We start from the raw sequence: 21,699 nt of genomic DNA on the forward strand, positions 1-21,699 counted from the left end.
AATGAGACTTTCCGCTATTAGTCCATAGATGTCGCTAGGGGTATTTTTAAACCTTCCCAAATGTCTTGTTTTTTTCGACTGTCATCTGTCAACAATATTCAGTTCATTGTTTGTTACGTTTCATACAACAATGCATTTTTGTCGCTCTTAAAAATGTCGAACTTCGTGCCTTCAAACTTCGATTTGCGGACATCGTTGATTTTTTGTTATCAATTGAAGAAAAACGCTTCTCAAGCTCAGCAAATGCTTATAGAAGCTTATGGTGGACATGCTCTAAGTATAGCACAGTGCCTCAGTTGGTTTGAAAAATTCAGAAGTGGTGATTTTAGCGTGGAGAACGAGGACCGTGGCCGGCCACCGAAAAAGTTTGAGGACGCCGACTTGCAAGCATTGTTGGATGAAGATGACGGTCAAATGCAAGAAATAATGGCAGAGCAGTTGGGAGTGACCCCAAAAACCATTTCCAAACGTTTGAAAGACATGGGCATGATTCTAAATGTGGGAAGATGGGTGCCGCATGAACTGACTGAAAGGCAGCAAGAGAACCGAAAAACCACTTGTGAAATGCTGTTTTCCCGGTTCAAAAGGAAGTCATTTTTGCATCGAATCGTTACGGGTGATGAAAAATGGGTGTATATCTCCAATCCCAAGCGTAAGCGATCATATGGTCCGCCCGGCCACAAGCCAAAAACAACCGCCAAACCAAATCACTTCGGCCGCAAGGCAATGCTGGGTGTTTTCTGGGATCAGCGTAGTATGATTTGGTACGAAACAGATGAAACAGTTGACGGTGCACGCTAGCAACGACAATTGGCCAATTTGAGCAGCGCTATATACCGAAAAGGCCCAGAATATGCCGATCGGACGTTTAATTTTTCAGAAATTTATATTTAGCATTTTTTTTTAATCTTTATTTTTTTCAAAATTAACAACGTATTTACAATTATTTCGAATTTAGATCCTTTTCGCTTTCATCAGATTTTTTTTATTATTTTGAATTTAGATCCGTTTTGCTTTCATCTGGAATACTTTTTCTATTTTTCCATCTTCGAGGCATTTTTTCAATCTTTCTGTCTTCATTGGCACAAATCCCTTTAAATTTCCGGGTTAGTTAAAGATAGCTCCTTTTAAAATTTGGGAGGCCAGAAATTGATTTTAGAGCTATGCTTTTTTACAATTTTATGTAAAGGGTGGTTAAGTTTCAAGGGCCGGTTTTGATTTTGAATAAAATACCAAATAGGAAATTATTGTCATTTCTCTTTATTATGATAATATTGGTATGGGTCAATTACGTATGGAACAAAATATCGGCCAAATAATGCCGCGGCCTCGCCGGCACACCTCCATCCGATGGTCCAAATTCTCGATGACGTTGAGGCATAATTGAGGTTCTACTATGCCGTTAATGTGCCGAATTATCTCATCCTTTAGCTCTTGAATTGTTGTTGGCTTATCGACGCACACCTTTACTTTCAAATAATCCTAAAGAAAGAAGTCCGACGGTGTCAAATCACATGATCTTGGCGGCCAATTAACATCGCCACGACGTGAGACTATTCGGCCATCAAATTTTTCGTACAAAAGAGCCATTGTTTCGTTAGCTGTGTGACAAGTGGCACCATCCTGTTGAAACCAGATATCGTCCACATCCATATCTTCCAATTCGGGCCATAAAAAGTTCGTTATCATCTCACGATAGCGAACACTATTCACAGTAACTGTCTGACCGGCCCCATTTTGGAAAAAATACGACCCAATGATGCCGCCGGCCCATAAACCGCATCAAACAGTCACTCTTTTTGGGTGCATTGGTTTTTCGGCAATCACTCTTGGATTATCATTCGCCCAAATGCGGCAATTCGGCTTATTGACGATCCACTGAGGTGAAAATGTGCCTCATCACTGAAGATGAAGTGCGTGATATGCATTTTGATTTGAACGCCTGTTTTCATAATAAGCCTGAATAACTTCAACGCGTTGCTTGATTGTGTATCTTTCCATGGTTCAAATTGAATTAGTCTGAAATTGAAAAATGTCGAATTAAATGCAGAAAAAACTTAACTTTTGGTGTGGTCCGCATTCAAGATCGGCCTTTGAAATTTAACCACCCTTTATAATACGATTCTGCTGGGAACGATGCCGAAAAAATCGTTCCTTAAAAATGGCCAACCTTATGTATGTACGCTTAAGGATAGGCATTGAGGCGGATTGATAAGTATGTATATCTTAAATCGAAAAAAACGTTCTTTAAAAGTTTGTCCACCCTAATGCACATTTATGTTTAGGCTTTGTATAGGTATTGAAGTTGGTTGACAAGTAAACTGGGTTATACAATTTTATACTCCGAATGTATTTAAAAAAATGTCTTTAATTTGAAAATTAATGAATATTTTAGAATAGTTCGAAAATAACATCTGCGATAAGAATGAAATATAGCATAATTTAAATTTTTAATATACCTCGATTCTAAGAAGGTAACTTTCGATGACACAATTAATCAGCATCATCATATTAACTAAGGGTTTGCTGTCTTTCAAATTCAACACTCCGCCCGCGAGACAAATTCGACTTATTATTATTATTATTATATTACCCGACGCCATTTTCCCCTCCGCATACCGCATGGTGCATTTCACCAAACATAACGGCGAGGGCATCCTCCTTAAGAAAATGACAGGCCAGATCACCCCCAGAGACTCTAGTTACCGGTGAAGACACGAAAATACCGTTAAATGCCCTATGTGCGTTTCAAAACTGCGTGTCTGAAGGAAAACAGAAAACCGAAGTACAAACTAATTCTCCCTTGGGGCCAGCTTTGCACTTGAATACGGCGATGAAGAAACAATACAATACCACCAAAGGCCAAATGTAAAATTCACGTCTGAAGGAAATCATTAACACAGAAAAAAATCTGGCAATCCCCAATCCCCACCAGGACATATTCCACAGGAGTTATAACGGGGGACGACCTCGCGTCCTTAGCTAACCATATTTAAGGACTAACCTTCCTCTAGATGTGAAAAATGGTTCTAAGTAATAGAAATAAAGCCTCGCACGAGCATTGTTATAATCGAGTACGACGCGGGAACACACAGGTCGATCAATATACCGACTCGAATACTCAACAAGGACCAGCAATCAGTGCTTAGTCAGACCAACCTGAAACCACTAAAGCTGGCAAGCTCAGACAACGCAAGATATGGACGAATGAAATGAATAAAAATTGCATGCACTGCGACTTGAAACATCTATTGAGCCTTCTTCATTCATTCAGAGCATATCTCTGATGCTAACTTTCTCAATAAATTTTAATATTTGTCTCATATTATTGAATTTTATTTCCCCCTCTGGTAAAATATGGTAACTCAGGTGTTTGCCCCGTTTATGCGATTTCATTTTCTCCCTACAGAGAATGCAAGTTTCATTGGATTAAATTCTCCGGTTAGTAAGATGATGACTCCACCTTGAAAGCCCTGTTAGCATTCCTGTGTTAATTCTAAAACTATTCTTATACAATCCATATAATTTTTAAAATGGTATAGGTTAATTCTACCCATCATTGAAATTAATCGCTGTAAACACTGTAGATCACCCAGTATGATATTCTTTGCATTTACTCTACCTTCTGAATAAGAGCGAAGAAGTTTTCCTTTTTTAGGCAACAAAATGGCTCTGAGTCTATAAACAGGGAGGCCGCCTTTATCCTGGCGAATTTATCTGCCATTTCGTTCCCAAAAGTCTCTATGTGCATGTACGGGCACTGTTCTGGCCTAAGATACGCAGCTTACCAATACATTTCAACACCAGTTTTGATGTAACTTGGAAGGAGTTGAGTGTCTTTATTGTTACATGGCTATCAGTAATGATAACTTTGCTTCTGTTGCTATAGTTGCGTTCAAAATTAAAGTAGGCGAATCTTTATATTGCATTGACTTCCGCTTGAAATATGAATACAATTTAACTCCATTTAAAAAAACAAATAACCGGCATTCGAAAAAACGTTTACCATGATTTGGTGTTTTCAACTCGGACACCACCGAATATAACATTAATTTGGGTACAAATTTCTGAGCGTGTTCCGCAGGTTCTCTTTAGAGATCCATACCTCCCGATGTATACATACCAAATATTGCATTGGGCTACACAGTATGCGATAATTTAAAGGTAAAATTATATTAAAAAAACATTAAAAAAATGTTGTTAGGTAAATGCAATACATTCTTCAGTATCGCTATGACTAATGTGCAAATTTGGAGTAGTCGCCTGAAAAATGTGTGCTATTTGTTAACCCTATATAGTATTGAATGCCACAGAAAAGCGATGATGTTTATAAAGGTGGGATAATGAAGTTGCCTTCTAAATGGCAAAAAGCTTGCGAACAAAACGGGGCATATTGGACTTGAAACGGATAATTCTAAGTACGTCAAATAACGCGTCAAATTTCGATCACAAATACTACATTTCTTTTTCCCCAACCCAATATTGGGTAACTTTCTAACATTTTTAAAATTTTTTTTTCTATTCTTCGAATAAAATATTATAAAAAAAATTGTTACAAATATTTTCAGTTTTTTTAACATTTCCATAATTTTTTTGTTTCATACTTAGAATAAAATAAAATATACTTAAAAAAATTGTTTATTGTAAAAACTATTTTTTTGTTAAAAATTTTTGTAAAATTTTTTTTTCGTCATTTTTGAACATAAATGCTTTGGGCATGCTCCCAAAGTTTTTGTTCTTATTTATCGGGTCAGATTTATCAGGTTATCATCTTTTGTTCTTATTTATCTGGTCAGATTTATCAGATTAATTTTTATTTATCGGATCAAATTTATGAAATTATCAGATTTTATTCTTACTTAGATGGTGTCATGCCCGTCATGGCACATTGTTTTTGCCTTAGCAGATCCCTATTGAAATTTTCCGAAAAATATTTTTGAGGTACATTTTAACCCTCCATTGACTCTACAAAATACATAATTCTCAGATTTTGGAAAATAATTATAAAAATCCCAAACACGGGGAGATAATATTGCTTTAAAACGTTCGACAAAAAAAAAGATGCGCTGATTGATACTTTCGAAATGCCGAAATGAGTAACCCTATACATACATTCGAGTATGTATGATCTATGTGTGCGAATAGGCGAAAAGTTTGGAGTGTGCCACAGTTAAGTACCTACATACGTACATATTTATATATATGCACGCATGTGTGTGTATGACAGTTGAGAATTTATAGCACAAACTTTAGCACCAACAACTACTTTCCACAGAGAAACTTGTCGCAAGTATCTACGTGCCGGGGACGCGTACAAATGGGGTTTTCCTGCTAATATAAACGTGCCTTAATGTAAGCAAGCAGCAATCTAAAAGTTAGCATATTCGCAAGTTTGTAACACCATTAACCCGACCAACTGAAGCTGGACCAACTGAAGTGGCGACATGCAATGGGTGTGTTTCACTGAGAGTGGCTGTTGGTTGCCCGTGGCAAAATAGAAAAATATTGAAAAATTGTTTGAGACCAGGTGGCTGGCTGGCTGCTCTTTATTGCACAATACCTTTTTTGTAATTTTTTGATATTAATTTAAATTTTTGTGTCGAAAAATGTCCGATCTTTTATGTGCCATATAGGGTTTTTTCTCTGCTATTCTTGCTTTCCCTTTGAAAAAAAAAAAAAACTAACTAAAAAAATCACTTTTTATTCTTTAAGTACTGCTATTCTTGTCAGAATTACTCCCGAAGCGTACATTTATTGATCCTTTCAATTTTAAAATTTTTTTCTCTATCGATTATGGAAATTTATTTGAATAATACGAGTTATTTGCCTCGAAGCCAGAAGGCATGCAAATACGAATATCTTCTATACATAAGCAATATTTACAATACAAGCCAATTTACATGCATAAAAGTGATATGTATCTGAAAGGGGTTGGTGCGTGACCAGCGCATTTCCTTTATTGCTTAATTCCAACCCAACTCATCGAACCGCAACCAGCCATTTTGGCTGGGACGGCAAATACATCAGCAGACACGCATATCCAAATAAGTGCTCCCTTAGGATTTTGGTGTCTACTCAAGCCCTGCAAGAAAATACTGAATAAGTGAACAAATTTGCGCTCAAAAACTATGAGCAACAGGAATACGGAAACTCCGCCGAATTTTTGTAAGCGATTTTCGGCGTGACCGAGGAGAGGAATTAGGAATATTTGTTTTAGAAAAATTCAGAGTAGTAAATTGTATATCAGCATCCGTTATATTCCATATATATTTCAGGAAATATGAAATATTCTTCAAGGAGCGCGAAATGCACTAAAAATACTGTCCGAAATTTAAAGTTCAAAAGTCTGGCAGACTCCCTAATCACTGTAGTATATTTCAAGCTCACATCCATGCCGCAACAAAAGCCGCTCAATTGGCTCTTGAATTAACTCCTTTTAATACTCGGACAAACATTTTCATTGATAGACAAGCGGCTATTAAAGCGATTATGGCTCCTTGGACTAACAAGGAATGTGTTCAACCATGCAGATCCAAAATGGATGAACTCTGATGAAGCGGGGAGGTTACTATTTGCTGGATACCAAGACTCAAAGAAATATTAGGCAATGATAGAGCCGATGAGCTCGCTAAAGCAGATGTTCGCTTGTCGAGATTGAGCATGTCGGACATATACCCATCACTCTCCTTTCTGAAAACAAAACAGCATGAGAAACTAGCTCTAGAAACGCAGTCGATATGGAAACACTCAACCTCGTTCAAAACTGCCAAAATTATACTAAAGACTTGGACTACGAAAACTGCAAACTTTATTTTATCACTATCTAGAGCGCTGCGTGCAATACGTACTTTGGAATAGCCACTTTGTCACTCCTCTGCTGCTTTTAGGACTAGATAAATGTGCCTAGGATTAGCATATTTTTCCTCCTGATGGAACCTAGAGGTATAAGCTTTTACAGATCAGTCAGCACTACCTAATCTAACCTCTGGACAGAGGTTATCCAGAGAGGTTACGCTGTAGGCGCGTACACTCCTATTTGTGGCGTGCGTCTTGATGTTGATTTATGAGAGGTTTTTTCATGGCAGAAATACACTCGGAGGTTTACCATTTCCTGCCGAAGGGCGACCGCTATTAAAAAGAACGTTTTCTTCATTTTGGTGTTTCACCGAGAATCGAACCTACGTTCCCCGAATCGTAGTCACGCATGGTAGTCACATGCCAAACATTTCCGCTACGACGGCCGCCCGTCTATTCCATCTTCCTTGTTTAGACAGCTTATGTTGAAGTCATGTTTCTGCACGCCGGTCTTCTGAGCGTATCTGCCTATTAGGTAGTGCCCTACTAAAGGGTTTTTCAATAAGGGCGGGTAGATGTTGAAATGGAATAAAACAAGCTGTGTGTGAGTTATTGACAAGATTATTTTTTTATTTGAAAGGCGCATATATGCCATTAAGTGTGGAATATGACATGATTCAAATGCCCGCCTCGGCTTCTTACGGTGGAACGGATCCGAGTGGTCCAATTTTCAATGACTCTTCCGCATAGATCCGGCGATAGCCTGTGTTATGTTCACCTTTAGAGCATCGGTCGATTGTGGTTTATTTGTATAGACCTGAGACTTCAAGAAACCCCACAGGAAAAAGTCTAGCGGGGTCAAATCGCATGACCTTGCTGGCTAATTCACATCACCCCTGTGAGAGATAACCTTACCCTCAAATCGTTCATGCAGAATATCAATCGTGGCATTTGCTGTGTGGCACGTAGCACCATCCTGCTGGAACCACATGTCGTCTAGGTCCATATGGTTCAATATGGGCCATAAGAAATTGGTTATCATCGTTGTGCAGCGCTCGCTGTTGACGGTGACCGCCTCACCAACGTCGTTTTCAAAAAAGTACGGACCAAAATCCACACCAAACGGTAACTTTTTGAGGATGCATTATCACCTGGTGAAAAATGTGCCTCGTCACTAAAGATGATTTTTTGCCCAAAACTGGGGTTCTCTTCCAAACGATTCGAAGCCCAGTCAGCGAACAAACGGCGTTATCTATGGTCATCAACTTTGAGCTCCTGGGTCAGTTGGATCTTGTACGGGTGTAGGCCCAAGTCCCGACGCAAAATTCGCCAAGTTGAAGTCTGCGAAAGCCCAAGTTCTTGTGCACGGCGAGGAATAGACTGCCTCGGGTTCTGCTGTACACTTTCACGGACCGCGGCAATGTTCTCGGCTGATCTTGCGTTCCTTGAACGTACGTGTGTTGGCTGATTGTTTACTGACCCGGTCGTCTCAAATTTGGCCACCAAACGTTGAAGAGTCGACTTTGAAGGGCCACCAGGTCTACCGAAAAATGGGCGCAATGCGGGCAACGTGTGCGTTAATGAACACTCATTTTGATAATAAAGTTGTATCATTTGAACGTGTTGTTCAATCGTGTAACTTACCATGATGATTTAGCATAAACAACTGAATAATAAACAAAAGATTTGACAGATGTTACCAAAACAATATGGCTGCCACAGGGCGCCAAAATCGACCCGCGCCAATTGAAAAACCCTTTATAATGGAAATCAGTGCGCTAAGACTGTGATTATTTTGGTTTAGCGGAAATTCGATCTTACTAGAAATCCAGAAATGTCGTTAAGGAGACTATTGAAGAGACGGGCTCTGGTGCATACTAAGAAAAATTTAACAACTGCATATTTTATTTTCTTATCTAGTTTTTTTCTCATAAGAACAATTTTTCGATATTAATACTAATTCAGTACTTCCGAAAAATAGTTGCGGAGTGAATCAGATTTCATCTACAAGTATAGGACTTGGTACTCGACCTACCGGAAGAGGGAAGAAGCAGTGTATAATTGATATTTTTGAGAGATTGTTCCGTAAAACTCACCAGTTGCTTATATGAATAAGAGAAAGAAAAATCATGGTGGGTTGTTTGGAAGTGGCGTGACTGTATATGTAACAAAAGTTCCAATACTTGCGTGAAGAAAAATTTGGATACAATTACTTATTTAGCCTCCAATGTCGTATATTGTCAGTATTCATTGTACTCATCAAATCTTAGGCAAAGGGGACCTGCGGGTTTTCTTTAGGTTTCTGCTGTGTTTTGTGCGTCAAGGCCAAGGTAAAAAATAAATAAATAATTGGCGCGTACACTTCTGTTAGGTGTTTGGCCGAGCTCCTCCTCCTATTTGTGGTGAGCGTCTTGGTGTTGTTCCACAAATGGAGGGACCTACAGTTTCAAGCCGACTCCGAACGGCAGATATTTTTATGAGGAGCTTTTTCATGGCAGAAATACACTCGGAGGTTTGCCGTTGCCTGCCGAGGGGCGACCGCTATTAGAAAAATGTTTTTATTAATTTTGCTTTCACCGAGATTCGAACCAACGACCTCTCAGTGAATTCCGAATGGTGATCACGCACCAACCCATTCGGCTACGGCGGCCAAGGTAGTGAGGGACAATTTACGCTTTATTCTCGGGTTTACAATCTCGGTACTGAGTGTAGAATGGCAGTCCATTCCAGTGTCAGACTGTCCTAATTTTTGCTGTTTGTCAAAAAATTTTCACGTCTTGAAATGCATAGAAAGAATACTTCCCGCTTATATTTTTTTTGTCGTGCTTAAGCCAAAGTTACTTCATCATTTTACAAATACGTCTCTTACTCGATCCTGATTCCAACATACGAATACATTACACTTCAAGTAGACAGTAAAGTGTAACGGATTCGGATTGATTAATAAAAACTTCATTATGGACAGTTCGTCAGCCTTCTCGTTGTAGTGTATACTTCTGCGGTCGCGAATGCAGACGAGAAGAATATCTACTTATTCGACTTCAACCTCATCCGCCCGCGACTTGCAATTCCTGTTTGCTATGTAAATATACTGGACTGCAGGTGATGAAGAGCCTTTTTGGGCTATCTGAAATAATGCAAACTTTTTGCACTCAATCTAATATTGGCATATCAGTTCTTTATCAGTGAATTTCCTAGCAGGAATGTAAGCTCTTTTCACACAACAGTCAAACCCAAAATCAAATATTTATGTATGGGAAATTTTTGTTTCTATGCCAGTCAGTGCGAGACCCAGTCCAGTTAGTGCATTTTGATTTACATACACATCCTCAGCAACAATAAAACCTATTACATCCATTTCTGTTTTGCTTTGCTCTTAAACTTTTGCGGTTCAAAAAATTTTGGTCAACAAGCGGCAAGAATCGCATTTTAAATTTTCCAAATATTTGTATATGCCTGTTGAAAACTAACTTTCACTCCGAGTTCATCGTGTCGGCACACCCACCACCCACCACCAACGGAACGGATGAGTAATGGATAACGAGCGCCGAAGGTCAATTCACTATTATGATAATTACCGTTAATATGGGCATAATTCGCAAGCCAAAAGAAATCAGAGAAGACAGAAGCTTATGCTCTCTATATGAATGTGCGCCTGTGTGCTTGTATGCAGGTACGTATACTTGTAATTGTATGTATCTGTATAGGAACTAGGAAAATCTGTAGAATGACAAGTAGATTTAACCGCTTCCGGTAAGGCAACGACTTGTCGAGTGAGTAAATATTTTTTGGTATGAAATGTTTGTGGAAAAAAATAGTAGGAAATTTTCAAGTGAAGAAGAAAAAAGCTGGCCATTTGGTACTGGAAACATATGAGAGTGTGGAAATATATAATAATAAATAACGATAGCGTAGTCAAGTTTTGACAAGTTTTGGCAATTTATTTATTTACTAAGATATTTAATTTATGAATTTCTTATAAAGAAGGGATCATTCCCATCCAAAAATATAATAATAAAAATCCAAATTTAAAACTTTGAGGAAATTTAAGAAAAATACGTCAGAGTTTCATGAAACTGTCACATTATTTAATCAGAATTTCTAGAAAATTTTCAGGTACGCCGTTTTATAGCCCATGAATTTTAATATAACCAGGCCGCCGCAGCCAAATGGGTTGGTGCCTGGGTACCATTCTAAATTCAGAGAACGTAGGTCTGAATCTCGGTGAAACACCAAAATAAATAAAAATTTTTTTCTAATAGCAGTCACCTCTCGGCAGGCAATGGCAAACCTCCGCATTTATTTCTGTCATGATAAAGTTGCCTATGAAAAAATATCTGCCGGACTCAGCTTGAAACTGTAGGTCCCACAAAAACTCACAAAGGGTGTATGCATCAATTACATATGTGGCTCAAAAATCGTGTCGATTAAAAAAAAATATCTGACGCTGAACATTTTTTTAGTATGAACAACCAACTTTCCAACCTTCACTTTATTACTCTCGAATTCAAGGAGCTACAAAACTGCTTACCCAAAACTCTTCTACAGATTCTGATTAAAAAGGTGAAAATTTTGGTGGAGATGTAATGAATTTTTCTGAATTTCGTATACAATTTGGAACTTTGATTTACAAAATCATATGAATGAATGAACTCTGTTTTTATGGAAAAATAATAATATTAAGTTAAAAAACTTAAGTATGAAAATTTATAGTCACGTTGGATGCGTGGGTTTTTCTTTATGACAGGTGTGCATTTGTTAAACCAATTTAATAGAAAAAATAAAGGTTGTTATTTTTAATGAAATTTTAAGTGACTTATGCTGATTGCAAATGGAAGTCGGAAAAAACTTGATTGGGCCAAAACACTACAGATTCCTCTATTTGGGTATGAATACTAATTATTGATTTGTTTTACTCGTAACGCGCAACGCAATCTCCCGAATTACTCGAAGAAGCTCAATAGAAATATGGTATCAGGTGAAATAAAATAGGGCATACAATTCTAAGAACTATTTTTTGATAAAATATTTATTTTTTTGATAAAATAATTCTTCTTTAAAAAATATATATATATTTTGTAAAAGTATATATGGGTGAAGAATCTTCCCAATAAGCATCAGCGAGGGATATAATTTGCTTTTTTTGACACACATGAGAAAATCGATATATGGCTGAGACTTACTGGTCAAATATACCTACTCTGCGCATTTCCATTTTTTGACAGAACTTCCCAATTTGTTTAAGGACCTTCAGTAAGTATTCAAAAAAAAAAAAAAATAAACAAAACGGCTGTATGGCATAGAAATATGAGAATCAAATGAAAATACTACTTTGTTCGTGACCTCTCTTTCTCTTAGCTTAATAGTCTCACCATAGCTTCATCAACAATTCTCGTAATCATTCTGTGGTAAAACATCTTAAAACTATTCTTCAAAGTTGTCGTACTCGAATATCCTTGAACAGAATGACGAGAATATCCCTTAACTAGATTATGTTGTATGGTAAGTAGGTACGTAGGTAAAATGGTTGAAGTGCACCTGGCGCTCCTCAAGTAGCACTAAAGCGCCGTTTTGATACCATTATAAGACCTCCAATACGTAGATATCTACAGTCAGCCAGAGCTGTTAATAATATATAATGGAGAATATTGACTGAATTTAGGTTGCGCACTGCCCCGGCTGTCGAAGAAAGGAGCTCCCAGTGACCTTAGTCGTCTAGTTGGCAATCCCGGACGTTTACAGAGAAAAGGACTTTCTGAGTGATTCGTGTATCGCATTGAGGCTACAGGGTTTTCGAAATAGCACATTAAGAAATCGAGATCCATCTTTTCTGCGCTTTCCTGAGAAATAATTTGTGCAGTTCCCCTTTAACAATTGTCTCGGGGATGCCAATGACCGGGTAGGAGGTCTCTTGGGCCAATTTAGTTCCGTTCCTGGCAATCTCATAAGCAATTTCATTTTCCTCTATGTTCCTATGTCCTGGAACCCAGATCAGAGAAATGTTACCTGCGCACCCAAGAGATTTGACCTCTTCTTTACAGGAGTTTACTAATTTCGTTCTTCGTCATGGCGCCGTCAGAGCCTTAATCGCGGCTTGACTATCGGAGAAAATGTTAATATCTCCCTCGCTTCCGCGTTCCTTAAGCATTTTGCATGCCTGCAAGATCGCAAAGACTTCTGCTTAAAAAACACTAGCAGTGTTTGGCCGTTTAAAGGACATAGATAAAGTGGCTGATTTAGAGAAAACCCCGGTCCGACTCCCGATTCCATCTTGGAAGAGGTGCAAGCTTCGGTGCAGATTTTCCCCTCGATCCAATCCTAGCTATTTGAAAATATTGCTCTAGCACGACGCTCGAACTCTAGTTTGCGGATAGAGAGATCTGTTCGAAGTTCGGAGAAATACGGTGTTAACTGTATCTTGCCGATGGGAAATAAGTGCAAAACGACATTCAGGGTAGCACTGGGGCAAGTTTTACATACTCCGGTGATGTCAATGCATGCAGTCCTTTGCACCCTTCCCAGTTTAGTGATATTGTAGCTCTTCCGAAGAGCTTCCCACTAAACAAGTTACGTTAAAATTGGCAAAACCACTGCGTTGTACAGCACGACCTGTGGCGACTGAGTACAGCCAGTGAGTGACCTTTCCAAAATCTCAGCCATGACTGAGGGAAACGGTCCCGATACCATCAAGACCACGTTATCGGCGTATGCTACTACCTTAACCCCACCCTTATTTAGGATTACCAGAACATCGTCAATTGCAACTAGCCAAAGTAGGGGCGAAAGGACACCTCCCTCCCTGCGGCGTCCCCCTGTGAACGAATCTAGAGACTTTAGCCCCTCTTGCGATCGCATTAATTTCCCTGCAGCCAAGCAAGGACGAGTTCCAGAGACAGATAGGTCTTTCCATCTCTAGTCTATCTAAGGCAGTGATAATTGACTGCACCCTGATGTTAGTAAAAGCACCTTCTATATTTATGAAGGCCGCCAAAGTGAACTTTTTGCCTTGCGGAGATTTTTTCACAGTCCCTATGACCTCGTGTATGGCTGATTCCGTGGATTTCCCTTTCAGGTAAGCGTGTTGCACTGGAGATAATTTGAATTCGATGTGCTCCTGGATATGATAATCGATCAATCTTTGAAACACTTTTAGGATAAATGAGGTAAGATTTACAGGCCGAGTCGTGAGCCTTGGCCGAGTCGTGAGGCCTCCTCCCGGCTTTGGCTATGAAAACAACCCTCGTTCCAGTTGGCGCTAACATGATTAAGAGCGATACACGCCAAGTAGATTTCTTGCAGGAAATTGAGTGGTATTAGTGCACATAAAAATCCCATAATAAAAAATGGAGATATATAGAGATAGGTGCTGAATACTTTTCAATAATAGTTTTGCACCATTCGCGGCAAAAAGTACGTAATTATTTGAGGTACACTTTTTTGTTTTTCGACATAGTCTCCTTTAGCTTATACACTTCGTCCAACGCTATTCTAATTTGCTGATCACTTCCGAATAATAGGATTTGTCCAAGCCTGAAAAAAGCCATCCGTTTGTGCATTCACCTCCTCGTTTGAATAAAATATTTTTCCCACCAGACATTTCTTCAAATTGGGAGAAAAATAGTATTAAAAGGGGATCGGGGGAGCCTAGTCTGGATAATAGGGGGGATGTAAAAGGTGTTGAAATGCTATTTCCATTAATTTTGTGGCCACAACTGGTGAGGCGTGAGCTGGTGCGTTGGCGTGGTAGAAGAAGGAAAATCACTCGATTTTCTCGGTTCAACCGAATGTCAACACAAAGAAATATACCGATCTGGCCCTGGTGTGTGTTCTTCCAAGAGATGCTACCAACTAAACATAACCTCGATACATACCCTCATATTTTAAGGGGTGAGGGGTAGCCAGAATTTTGAAAAAATTGGATTTTTTTTTAATTTTCTTAAAGTAATCTTAAATTATTGTGTGAAAATTTGAAGAGAATCCTTATCGAGTTATTCAACAACTAAATAAAAATATATGAGAATGCATTTAAAAATATATATTGGTTTTAGAATACCTGTCGTCACGAGACTTCACAAACCTTATCAGGTGAACTTAGTAATAATCAAAATAAATAGCAATGGGACGAATGGCATATATATGTATTAAATTCGAGTACATCTATTTATAAAATTTTGCTGTGACTACTGAAATGTTTTATTAGCGCCATAATTTTAATGATTTATCATCAAATTAAGTAGAATATTACAATAATTAAATTAAATCTGATGATTAACGTTTTTGTTATTAATATTATTATTAAACATGAAATTTAATGTTAGTGCCACTACCTAAAAAACGTACTTGCACCCTTGCACAAAAATCAATATCTAAAAAAAATATATGCATAAATAACAACTTCTGTTATGACAAAAATACACCTGAGTTCACAATAATAGTAGCGCGACATATCACAAAGTTTTGACTATTCCTTTATTTTCTACCTAATTTTCTTTAGTTTTTTTATAAAAAATAAACCTTCTACTAGAACAGAAACAATATAAATCCAAGTTCCAAACGTTGTGCAAAATTAAAAGGAAATATCAAAAACTTGTACATAAGTATTTCAAATTTTTACTTAATATTGTTAGAAAAGTTTTGAGATGTAGTTTTATATTGGGTTGGGGTATAAGCTCAAGCGTTTTTACATTTTCTTTTATTTTACAACGATTTGTTTGCTGTTTGGCAAACTAAGTATTCATTCTTTCTACCCTACAAAACTATGTTAATTGTACTTTTGAATTATTTAATTTTTTATTAGTTTTGAGGCTTCGAAATCTAATACTCAGGATGCAAAACTCAACATTTCTGACACCCGATCTTCTTTGCTTTTCAGGTCAGCGGTCATAAAGCTGCCGAAGTAGCCTAGGACATTTGCAACATATATAGAGAAGGTGTCACAGGCGAGTACACAGCACGGAAATGGTACGGAAAGTTCAAAAATGGCGACATTGACGTCGACGACACGTTCCGCAACGGAAGATTTTCTGAAATTGATAAAGAACGTCTCGAATCACTTTTGAAGGATAACGCTCGCCAAACTAGTCTTGAATTAGCGGAAAAAATTAACTCATAAGATGATTCTCAATTACCTTCATTCAATGAAATTTTCCGATAAATTGTAAGTCTGATGCCTCATGAGTTCAACGTAATTGCTTCTCAGCATCTCGCCCGCCATCGAACAACACGCGGTCATAAACAGCGCTTTTTGTACCGAATCGTCACGGGAGATGAGAAATGGTGCCTACACATCAATATAAAGCAAATAAAGAAGTGGGTGGCTCCAGGAGATACATCAAAGCCGGGAGTCGATCCGGATCTTCTTTCTAAGAAATTCATGATATGTGTTTGGTGTGACTGGGAGGGCACGGTGCACTGGGAAACGTTCGAAAGAATGTCACGGACAACAACGAGCTCCAGATTGCCCAACTACATCACGTGAATGCGGCTATTCGACTCAGAAGACCTGATCGGCATGGTCAAACCATACTCCTTCACAGCAACGCTAGGCCCCATGTTGCACAAGTCGTCAAAGCCGCACTCCAAGAGCTCGAATTGGAGATCCTTCAGCAACCGCCGTATTCTCCGAAGCTTGCACCGACCAATTACCATCTTTTCCGCTCCCTGTTAAACCATATGAAGGGCGTTACCTTCGATAAAAAAGAGGTTCTTAAAAACTGGCTCAACAACTTCTTTGACACCAGACCAGGTCGTTTTTGGCGGAACGGCTTTAACAAATTCGTCGAGAGATTGTAAATAGCAACGGCGAATATGTAATTGATTTACTTATTGTTTTCTGTTTAGAGAAAAGCCTTCGGTAAACACGCTGCGAACTTATTCTCCAACCTAATAGCTTATGGAATTTTCCTTTTAATAAAGTGCAAATTTAAAGTACCTCAGATAATGCGTTGATTTTTGAGATTTTTTTTTCGCTGACGGTCATGTAAACTTTCTCTATATAAAACACGTTTCGAGCATTCGATATATAAAACCTCAAAAAAAAAATTTTTTTTAAATTAAAGCGCATTTTAAGCTGGCAGAATATTCCGCTAAAATTTACTACTCGAAATTTTTCTAAAAGTTCTGAAGTCAGAATCCTCGTCCTAAAACTTTTGAAATTTGATGCAGATTTCTTGAATTAAAAATAAATTTTTCTCAGCTTGGATCGTTGAGTTATATGGTTTTTGTGATAATATGAACTACATTTTTATTGAAAAGTTAAAAAAGAAGTAAAAAGAAGAAAAATAAAAAATAAATAGTCAAAACTTTGCAATATGTCGCGCTGCTGTTATTACGAACACTCTTGTATGTATACAAAAGCACTAAAATTTAATTAATAGTTCCATATGTATGTATATATGTATTTTCACTCACTGCCAGTAATATTATCATTTTCACGCATCTAATATTTTCCAAATTAATACCGGCCTCTTGATTTATTTATTATGCCTACAGATAAATTTGGCATCGTTAGTGTGCATTTAATGCGGAAATGTTTTCATTTTGTATTGTAATTAATGACTGCTTGATGCTTAGAAGAGTTTATACATTAATTATGTGTATTATTATTAGTTAGTTTGATATTTTTCTGGTTTCCTTTTTTTGTTTTTGCCTCATGAAATACAAGAAAGCTGTGGTCAATTAGTAATGAGAGTGAAATGAATATCGCATATTAAGTTTTTTTTTCGCTTTTGTTCTGTATATTTGTCGTTCACCTGTTTTGAAAGAAATCATAAGGATTAATAGTTACCTCGTTACTTACACGCATGTATGCGAGAGTTTTATTTCATTTGGATTCTCGTAATAGAGTATACGACTTTTGAACTGTGCCGGGCTTATGAATGCTGAAATGTATTTTCATTTTCAATCAATATTTGGAAATATTTAGTACCTACAATTCAGGCAAAATATATGCTTGGTAATATATTGAAGCCAGTAGTAAGATATCATTTCAATTTGCTTATATGAGTACATTTTTTTTGTGTTTGATAAGTCGCACAGACATATGGTGCATATGATAGCAAAAATCTGTGCTAAGCTAAACAGGTAAAAATAAAACTTGTAAACACAAAATTTCACTTTGTTAGAGAATTTCGTACAGTTACAGTTACAGAATATATTATAAAATTCATTCAACCTATACCAATATATGTACTTTTCGATTTTCAGTTTCATTTTGCAAAATTTAGAAAAATGGGGAAAATCACAAACCCTTGTATGGGGTACATATTTACCTCACTAGAAGTTTAATTAAAATGGGAATGGATAATTGAATGTTATTAGGTGCGCAACTAAGTTCTCGCTGTTTGTCAATAGATGCCGCCAGCAGTGTGTGCTAGTCGATTCTAACATAACCTAAACGTCATAAACCAAGCTTAGACATATGCTAAGCAAACTGCTTCGACCCATTAGTAATTTTGTTTTGGTATCAAATACTTTTGGTTTTGTGAAAATGTCTGATTTTGTGCCGAATAATCGACATTTGCGGAAAGTGTTGATTTTCCTCTTCTATTCGAAGAAAACGTCGGCTGAAGCGCGTCGAGAGCTACAAAAAATTTATGGAGATGCTGTTTTAGGTGAAACAACGTGCCGAGATTGGTTCCGTCGCTTCAAACACGGTGATTTTAATGTTGACGACCGTCCGCGTGAAGAAAGGCCAAAAACCTTCGAAGACGCTGAGTTGGAGGCATTGCTCAATGAGGATCCGTGTCAAACGCAAGAAGAGCTTGCTTCGGTATTAGGAGTTACCCTCCAATCCATTTCCAAGCTATTGCATGCTTTGGGTATGATTCAGAAACAGGGGACTTGGGTTCCTTATGAGTTAAAATCAAGGGAGGTTGAAATCCATTTTTTTCGCCTGTGACCAACTGATCCAGCGGCAAAAAAGGAAGGGGTTTCTTCATCGTGACGGGGGATGGAAAATGGATTCATTACAGCAATCCAAAGAAAAGAAAGTCATGAGGACTGCCCGGTCATGCTTCTACGTCGTCGCCTCGCCCGAATATTCACGCTGCGAATGTTATGCTATGGATTTGGTGGGACCAAGTTGGTGTTATTTATTATGAACTGTTAAAACCAAACGAAACCATCACTGGGGATCGGTATCGACTTCAATTGATGCGATTGAGCCGAGCAGTGCGCGAGAAGCTTTCCTGAGAAATAATTTGTGCAGTTCCCTATTAACAACTGTCAAGGGAATGCAGATGACCGGGTAGGAGGCCAATTCAGTCCACTTCGTGGCAAGCTCATCAGCAATTTTATTTCCCTCTATGTTCCTTTGTCCTGGAACCCAGATTAGAGAAATGTTACTTGTGCACCCAAGAGATTTGATCTCTTTTTTACAGGAGTTTACTAATTTTTTTCTGCTCCATGGCGCCGTCAGAGCCTTAATCTCGGCTTGATTATCGGAGAAAATGTTAATATCTCCCTCGCTTCCGTGCAGATCGCAAAGACTTCTGCTTGAAACACACTAGCAGTGTTTGGCAGTTTAAAGGAGACAGATAAATTGGCTGACTTAGAGAAAATCCCCGCTCCGACTCCTGATTCCATCTTGGAACCGTCAGTGAAAACAGAGGTGCAAGCTTCGGTGCAGATTTTCCTCATCCAATCCTGCCTATTTGGAAAGATTACTCTAGCACGACCCTCAAACTCCAGTTTGCGGGTAGAGAGATCTGTTCGAAGTTCGGAGAAATACGGTGTTAACTGCCCGAAAATGCTACCATGTCTCTTGAGAGATTGTCTCCAGGATTGTCTTTTAACCCGATTGCAATTTGAGTTGCAATGGAAATGACGGAAAAGTCAATGGGAAGTAAGTGCAAAACAACATTCAGGGTAGCTCTAGGGCGAGTTTTACATTCTCCGGTGATGTCAATGCATGCGTGCCTATCGACATCAATTGATGCGATTGATCCGAGCAGTGCGCGAGAAGCGGCCGCAATACGCGGAGAGGCATGAAAAAGTGATGCTACAGCATGACAACGCTCGGCCTTACTTTGCCAAACCCGTTAAAACCCACCTGGAAACACTGAAATGGGAAACCTTACCCCACCCGTCATATTCTCCAGATATTGCGCCGTCCGATTACCACCTGTTCCGATCGATGGCACATGGTCTAGCTAACCAGCAGTTTCATTCATATGAACACATCAAAAAATGGCTTGATACGTGGATAGCCTCAAAAGACGAACAGTTTTAGCGCGACGGTATACGAGATCTACCAAGAAGATGGGAAATACTTTCAATACTTCACTTGTAGCCATTTTTTCAGAATGAAGTTGTATTTTCATCAAAAGAACAGCGATAACTTAGTTGCGCCCCTAGTATTATTTTTTGATAACTAGATATTCTAGATATTGGACTAGTACCTAGTTTAATAAATAATTTAGCGTGCATGCGTGTGTGGAATGTCAAGTGCCCGATTCATTGACCACCGTAGCTCAAGGAAAAAGAAAAAGAAGGGAGAGAGTAGACTGTGTGTTATGGTGAAAATAATCGAGAAGGTGTGGCCAATAACAGACCGTTATCCGGCTCTCAGCAAGCCTGACAGACTCAGCTGATAGACTGACGTAGCAGGGCACTGAGATTGTGTTGATAATATACGAAAAAAGTCAACCAATGACACTTCGCTGCTGTCTGAACAACGACTGATTGGATGAGTGTGTGAATATGTGAAATTATCGATAAGATCGTGCTAGTGATACGAAATAAAATCAATACAGTCTAAATTCATGTTGATTTGTTGCCATCTGAACAATGACTGATTGGACGAGCACAAATATGTGTTTGGACGAGAGTGTGTATAGGTGTGAAATTATCGTACAGAAACCCATGGTGAAAAGAGTTAGTCTATGTAGACCTTTCTTCGGCTTTGAGCGAACTTGGCAGATGGACTGACGTCACTTGGGATGTCTTTAACAAAATTAAGCATGTGGTAGTGATATATGAAAAAAATTAAAACAGTCAATACTCATGCCATGGCACGAGTACAGCGAATATACGAAAAGTGCGTTATTTTATTGTGCGTTATTTAAAGTGAATTTTTGTTTAATGTGTTGGGTGTATTGATTTTGATCGTATATCAGTAGACCAAGCTAAATTTTATTAAACATATCCCAAGTGAAGAGTTAGTCGAAGCTCCCCTCATAATTTTCCTTTTCACCATAGTTAAAGAGCAAACCTTGTAAATCTATCATTCTTGGGTAAATTTGGGGGTGGTGAGTAGTGTGTTCCACGCTGGCAGGCATTTGCGGCTCTATAACGTTTGAAATGGCGTAGTCGCCACAAATATAAGTGGTTAACAATTTTCATTTTTTATGCAAGTCCTAAATTATAGAAATGCTTTCTATAGAATTTTTTCCGGGTTTTTCCTATAAAAAAGTTACTCGTATTAGAAACATTTTTTCGATAAAATATTTTTTTAAGTAAAAATAAAATAAATTGTTTTTAAATAAAAAAAATATGTATTTAAATAAAAAAATTGGTTTTTAAGTTAGTATTTAAACATTTTTTATTTTGTTAAAAATTAAAAATGGTTTTTTATGTTAAAATTGATAAAGTTTTTTTGTTAAAATTTAAGAGAAAAAATTGTTAAATCTTGAAAATTTTTTTTTATAATAAAATTTAAACAATTTTTTCCTTAAAACTTAAACATTTTTTTTATGTTGATATTTAAACATTTGTTTTGGTAAAATTAAAAAAAAAATTTTTGTTAAAATTAAAAGTTTTTTTTGTGTTGAAGTTTAAATTTTTTTTTATTGTTTTTTTTTTAGTTTCGGAATTTTTAATTCTTTTCCTAAAGGTCATAAGCTTAGAATTTTTTCTTTCAAATGATAACTAAACAAGGTTTCTTCGAACAACTGTATGATGATA

This window comes from Anastrepha obliqua, chromosome 1 (assembly GCF_027943255.1).
Source record: "Anastrepha obliqua isolate idAnaObli1 chromosome 1, idAnaObli1_1.0, whole genome shotgun sequence".
NCBI classification, from domain to species: Eukaryota; Metazoa; Arthropoda; class Insecta; order Diptera; family Tephritidae; genus Anastrepha; species Anastrepha obliqua.